Here is a 5,956-nt window from a genome sequence, read left to right on the forward strand (position 1 = left end):
ATGTGTTCTATTACCTATTCATTGGACATGATTATGAAGGATGTTGTAAAATGTGTTCTATTAGCTATTCATTGGACATGATTATGAAGGATGTTATAAAATGTGTTCTATAAGCTATTTATTGGACATGATTATGAAGGATGTTATAAAATGTGTTTTAATACCTATTCATTGGACATGATTATGAAGGATGTTGTAAAATGTGTTCTATAAGCTATTCATTGGACATGATTATGAAGGATATTATAAAGTGTGTTCTATAAGCTATTCATTGGACATGATTATGAAGGATGTTGTAAAATGTGTTTTAATACCTATTCATTGGACATGATTATGAAGGATGTTGTAAAATGTGTTCTATTAGCTATTCATTGGACATGATTATGAAGGATGTTATAAAGTGTGTTCTATTAGCTATTCATTGGACATGATTATGAAGGATGTTATAAAATGTGTTTTAATACCTATTCATTGGACATGATTATGAAGGATGTTGTAAAATGTGTTCTATTAGCTATTCATTGGACATGATTATGAAGGATGTTGTAAAGTGTGTTCTATAAGCTGTTCATTGGACATGAGTATGAAGGATGTTGTAAAGTGTGTTCTATAAGCTTTTTGTTGGACCTGATTAAGAAGGATGTTTTAAAATGTGTTCTATAAGCTATTTATTGGACATGATTATGAAGGATGTTATAAAATGTGTTTTAATACCTATTCATTGGACATGATTATGAAGGATGTTTTAAAATGTGTTCTATTAGCTATTCATTGGACATGATTATGAAGGATGTTGTAAAATGTGTTCTATTAGCTATTCATTGGACATGATTATGAAGGATGTTATAAAATGTGTTCTATAAGCTATTTGTTGGACATGAGTATGAAGGATGTTATAAAGTGTGTTCTATAAGCTATTCATTGGACATGACTATGAAGGATGTTATAAAATGTGTTTTAATACCTATTCATTGGACATGATTATGAAGGATGTTGTAAAATGTGTTCTATTAGCTATTCATTGGACATGATTATGAAGGATGTTATAAAATGTGTTTTAATACCTATTCATTGGACATGATTACGAAGGATATTATAAAGTGTGTTCTATAAGCTGTTCATTGGACATGATTATGAAGAATGTTGTAAAATGTGTTCTATTAGCTATTCATCATTTAACAATACTGGTATGTATACCAAATAATAGTACATTATAAGTTCTAGTAAGTTAATACATAGCAATGGCACTATGGCTATTTAATATATATATATATATATATGGAAAACTTAAAAGCATAGTCATTGAGTGGCATAACATTTTATTTTGGTTTTGTATCTGGATTAAATAAAAGATACGTGTGGACTGAAGTTGTACACTGAGTTAAAAAATCAATTTAACTTTTAAACACTTTTGTTTTATATATATTTCTACAGTGAATTCTGAGGTTCATGTACTACTTTGGGGATCATACCTCCTACTAACACTATTTCACAGGCTGCAGGTGGGGGAGACCCATCATTGGATTTATCTGTGATTATCCACCATGAGATTGATCGTTATATGGGTCAACCTCCTTTTCTTGAACTTGCCCCACTTCCTCCTGAGCAAGCTGACCCTGTTTGGGCCGATGAAGATTTTGATAGCCTTTGTTCACCACTGTATTTTGCTGTGTCTTCCTGTGCCCCACCTGCAGAATCAGCTAGGCTTAATACAGTATTTTTAGACATGATTTCTCAGATATGTGATGTTTTATCCATTTCCCCAATTTCCTATGATCCCTGTCCTTTTTTGTTGCGTGATACTTCTTCCTCTCCACATTTATTTTTCTCACCTTACCCAGATATTAGGGTTCATGCTGAGCAATTTTCTTCACAATTGGTTGAGAGTGCCAGGATGTCTCGCCCTCAATGGGCTATGGGTCAGATTGCATTATCTTACCATCAGGCTAACTATCCATTTCTCGACTCTCAACAATTGGAGTCAATTTTTCCTGTGTGGAGAACAGTCCCTGATTTTCCTATGCATTTAACCCATGCCCAGGCTTCATGCCTTTATCTTACCCTTACTTCCCTTCTATAGTACTTAGAGTGTCAACATTCTACCCCTTTCCTCTTTGGTAACATATTTGTCGCAGTCGGAAGCAAGCCAACCCCCTATTCCTGTGTACTGTCCTAGTCCTTCTCAGACTTTACCTGTACCTCCTTCCAGGGATTTATCATCTTGTCATTTTATTTGATGTAGATGGGCATATTGCCAACAGTACCGTTGACTACCCAGTGGGTTCCGGTCTGATGGGAGCTCAATTGTACGAGTTTGTTCCCCTTTGGCAATCTTTCATCACAGATCTGTGGGTTCTTTGGGTTTTATCAGAGGGACTTGTCCTACCATTTCTCCCCCCCCCCTCTTTTGTATGAGATACCCATTTACTTCCCCATGCCTCTGGATCCTACACCAGCCTGCATCTGTCTGGGGCAGTACAAGACCTTCTGTCTGGGGCAGTACAAGACCATCTGTCTCAACAGGTCATCGAACCTGTTCATCATCATTCTCCAGGCTTTTATTTCAGGCTGTTTGTTGTCCCCAAGAAAACTGGAGACTGGTGGCCTGTAATAGATTTGTCTAGCCTCAATCAATTTCTCATTCTGCTATGTTTTACCATGGAGTCCTTTCTCACCTTCAGGTGGGCTTTTTCTCCAGGTTTGTGGATGACTAAGATGGACATTGTGAATGCTTATTTGCATATCCCAATATCTCATCAGTTGTGACTCTATCGTCAGTTTGATTACCACAGTGTGGTTTAGCAGTTTCACACACTGCCCTTCAGGGTGGCTGTGGCCTTGTATGTTTTTTGTCGGGTGGTCAGAGCATTTGCTCCTCACTTACATGCTCTCAGTATGTGCTTTCATCATTATATGGATGACTGGCTACCATTAGCTCTTTCACAACAGGAGTCAGCTCGTCATACTCATCAGCTGCTCCTGGAGGCCAACCCAATATCTTGTCCATTTGGGTGTTTTTTTCAAATAACCCATCTCACTCAGGCCCAACCTTCTCCTCTTTGACTTCATTCGATGGAGCTTTCAGTTCTCCATGCTCGTAAAGTTTCCTCTATTACAACTCGCAAGGTTTTATTGCTTTTGGGGATGTGGTATCCATGGTATCCCTTATCCCCTTAGGTTGGGCTCATATGCAGGCTCTTCATGACGAGTGGAATCTTGCAAGTGATCCTTTGACAGCTCTTATTACCCTTGTTGATGATCTGTATTGGTGGTTGGACAAGACTCGCGCATCAGTGGGTGTCCTGCTTCTTCTCCTCATTGAGGTTTACACATTTTCATGGATGCATCTCTTCAGGAATGGGGTGTGTGGGTCAATCAACAGGAAGCTTTGGGGTATTGATCTGCAGCCAAGAGGTATTATCATATCAGTATCCTCTCGCTGTATGTCTTGCTTTAGTTCATTTTCTCCATCTGGGCAGAAATCATGTGATAATTATCCATTCTGACAATTCTACAATGGTTGCTCATCTCAATCACCTGTTCTCAATCCCTCTGTATTCATAAGTTGGATCTTCTGTTTTGGACCCATATGCTAGATATTCATATTGCGGGTGCTTTCAATCTTGTTAAGGATTGGCTTTCTCGTCCAGACAAAATCTACCTGATGCAGTGGTATCTAGATCCTCTTGTTTTCCAGTGGCTTTGCCTTCCTCACATTGATGCTTTTGCCATGTTCCTTAGCCACAAATTACCTATGTTTTGGTCCCTGGTACTTCATCCTCTTGCTCAGGATGTTGATGCTTTCAGCCAGAATTGGACCAACAAATACCTATGTGTCTATCCTCCCAATCAACTTTTTCACCAGGTCATTTTGATCATCTATGCCACTCCGTGTCAAATCTTTCCGATTGTTTCTGATTAAAGCCATGGTTTCCTTGGCTTCTCCAGCTTCAACTTACCCCTCTGTTACTTCTTCCTCTGACTCCATCCCTTCTTCATCAACCTCAGTCACTGGTGCTTCATCCAGCCCTTCCTGTCCTCATTTTCATGCCTAGTTTTTATCTAGTCCTTGATGAGGAGATCCAGCTTGTACCAACAGGGTGCTTTTTATCTGTCTCATTTCATTTGCACTTCCTCCATGGAAGTTTATTAACGTAAATGGAACATTTTCTGCCACTTTGGGTCGAGTATGTTCTCCTGCTCAACCCACTGTTTCTCATATTGCAGATTTCTTCACTTGGCTTTTTGATCGGGAGTCTTCTGTCTCTTTGATCTCAGGTTATCGGGTGGCCTTGTCCCATACCTTTAATTTTTTCTGATACCATAGGGTCTTTACTTCTCCTATGCTTTGCCAATTGATGTGTTCCTTCCAAATGTGACGTCCGCCACAGTGGGATATTAATGTGGTCCTTCACTGCTTCACTTTGCCTCCTTTTGAATCACTCTCCATGTTCTCCTTGTTTCACCTTTCCCTTAAGACTTATTTCCTTCTTCTTTTAGCCTGTGGATGTTGGAGGTCTGATTTATTTGCCATTGGTGTTTCACATACTCTTTATCATCCTACATATCTTCTCTATTATACGGATTATTCTTTCATCCCCAAAACTTTGGCGGCACGTGAGGGTAACACCTCCTTTTCATCGATTTCCCTACATTCCATTTCCCAACTTAATACTCAGCTTGATCCGGATAGAATTCTATGCCCTGTATGTGCGCTTTCCTATTATATTGCTTGCACAGCTTCCTTCCATAGTGCCCATTTCTGCCTCTTTATTCCTTGGCAGCTGCCCTCTGTTCGTGAGCTTTCTCCTTCCACCCTCACCAATTGTGTTTGGCTTTTAAATCGATTGGCTTATTCCTCTTTATCACCTTCCTTCCATACTTTGTTCTTGGTGTCTTCACATCAAATTTTACATCCTACCATTTCATTGGCATCTCATCTTCATCATCCCTTGGCAGAAATTCTTCAATTCATCACTCAATATCTGCATAGGATCGAGGTTTCCTCCTCATTGGGCTGTTATATTCCTCCTGTAGCCATTCTTCAGACTTCAGTGAGACTTTGACTGGGTAAGTTATTTTTATTATTCTTGACTTACTTTTCAGGGGCCTTCTTCCCTTTTTATTATTACTCGTTGTTTGGATTCCATTCTGTGGTGAGTCATGCCTGACCAGGTATTTTTTTAACTGATCAAATCTGCGCTGTAAGGCCATGTCGATTACATGTTGTAATTCCTTTGCCACTCAATACACACTGTGGAGATGGGGTGTTCCGCATGATTGCTTGTAGATTTAACCTTGCAATGGAATTGCTTCATAAATTTTCCTGTCCTGGACTGTACTTACCCATGTAGTTCATGGGTAATGCAAGGGAGGATAGCTGTCCATCCCATCCCTTCCATGCCTTGTATTGAATAAATTGCTATGGTCTGCTTTTAAAAATAGGGTTTCATGGTCACCCATTGCACTGTCTCAGGTGTTGATGTTCCTCCGGACTCTCCACTGCATCCCCCCTTTTTTCTAGTGAAATTTGAGAGTTCTTACCACTTTCCAGTTTCAAGGCACTGGGGTGGTGGACTGTGGAGGCATCCTCCTGAATGGGTTAATGAAAGTCAAACAGAATATAAAAATTATTATAAAACCATTCAGGTGAGAGTTGGGTGGCGGTGTTTTGCTGGTGTAGATGACGTGATATCTTCCAATATGAAACAAAAACAAATTTTCACAGACGTGAAAATTGCAGCTCACTCCATTGATTGGGATCCGTCACCCTGCCCCAACACGGATGTTGGTTCCCTGTGGTTGGGTTTTGTATTAAGAGTTGAACCAATCAGCATAAGTCCTCATATATGTATTACAGAGGTTTATATTTCTCCTTCATATATACTCTTGTTACCCTATCAGTGTTGTAGTTAACGGTGGTGGTTCTTGCAGATTATTACAGTTCTTCCCCTTC

At 39.4% G+C, this 5,956-nt stretch overlaps 1 protein-coding gene across 3 annotated transcripts in view; it reads left to right on the plus strand.

Annotated features, from left to right (window-relative positions):
• Positions 1–5,956, plus strand: part of LOC106474227 (retinoic acid receptor responder protein 3-like) — a 15,537-nt gene that overhangs the window by 2,171 nt on the left and 7,410 nt on the right. Inside the window, exon 1 of one of the 3 annotated variants that reach the window (XM_022402579.1) lies at positions 1,114–1,187. The exons of the other annotated variants lie outside the window; for them this stretch is intronic. The gene's annotated coding sequence lies outside the window, so the exon portion shown is untranslated. Of the gene's footprint in view, positions 1–1,113; positions 1,188–5,956 lie in introns of those variants that run through there. 3 annotated transcript variants of the gene reach the window in all.

Source organism: Limulus polyphemus, unplaced genomic scaffold (assembly GCF_000517525.1).
Source record: "Limulus polyphemus unplaced genomic scaffold, Limulus_polyphemus-2.1.2 Scaffold6974, whole genome shotgun sequence".
Lineage (NCBI taxonomy): Eukaryota > Metazoa > Arthropoda > Merostomata > Xiphosura > Limulidae > Limulus > Limulus polyphemus.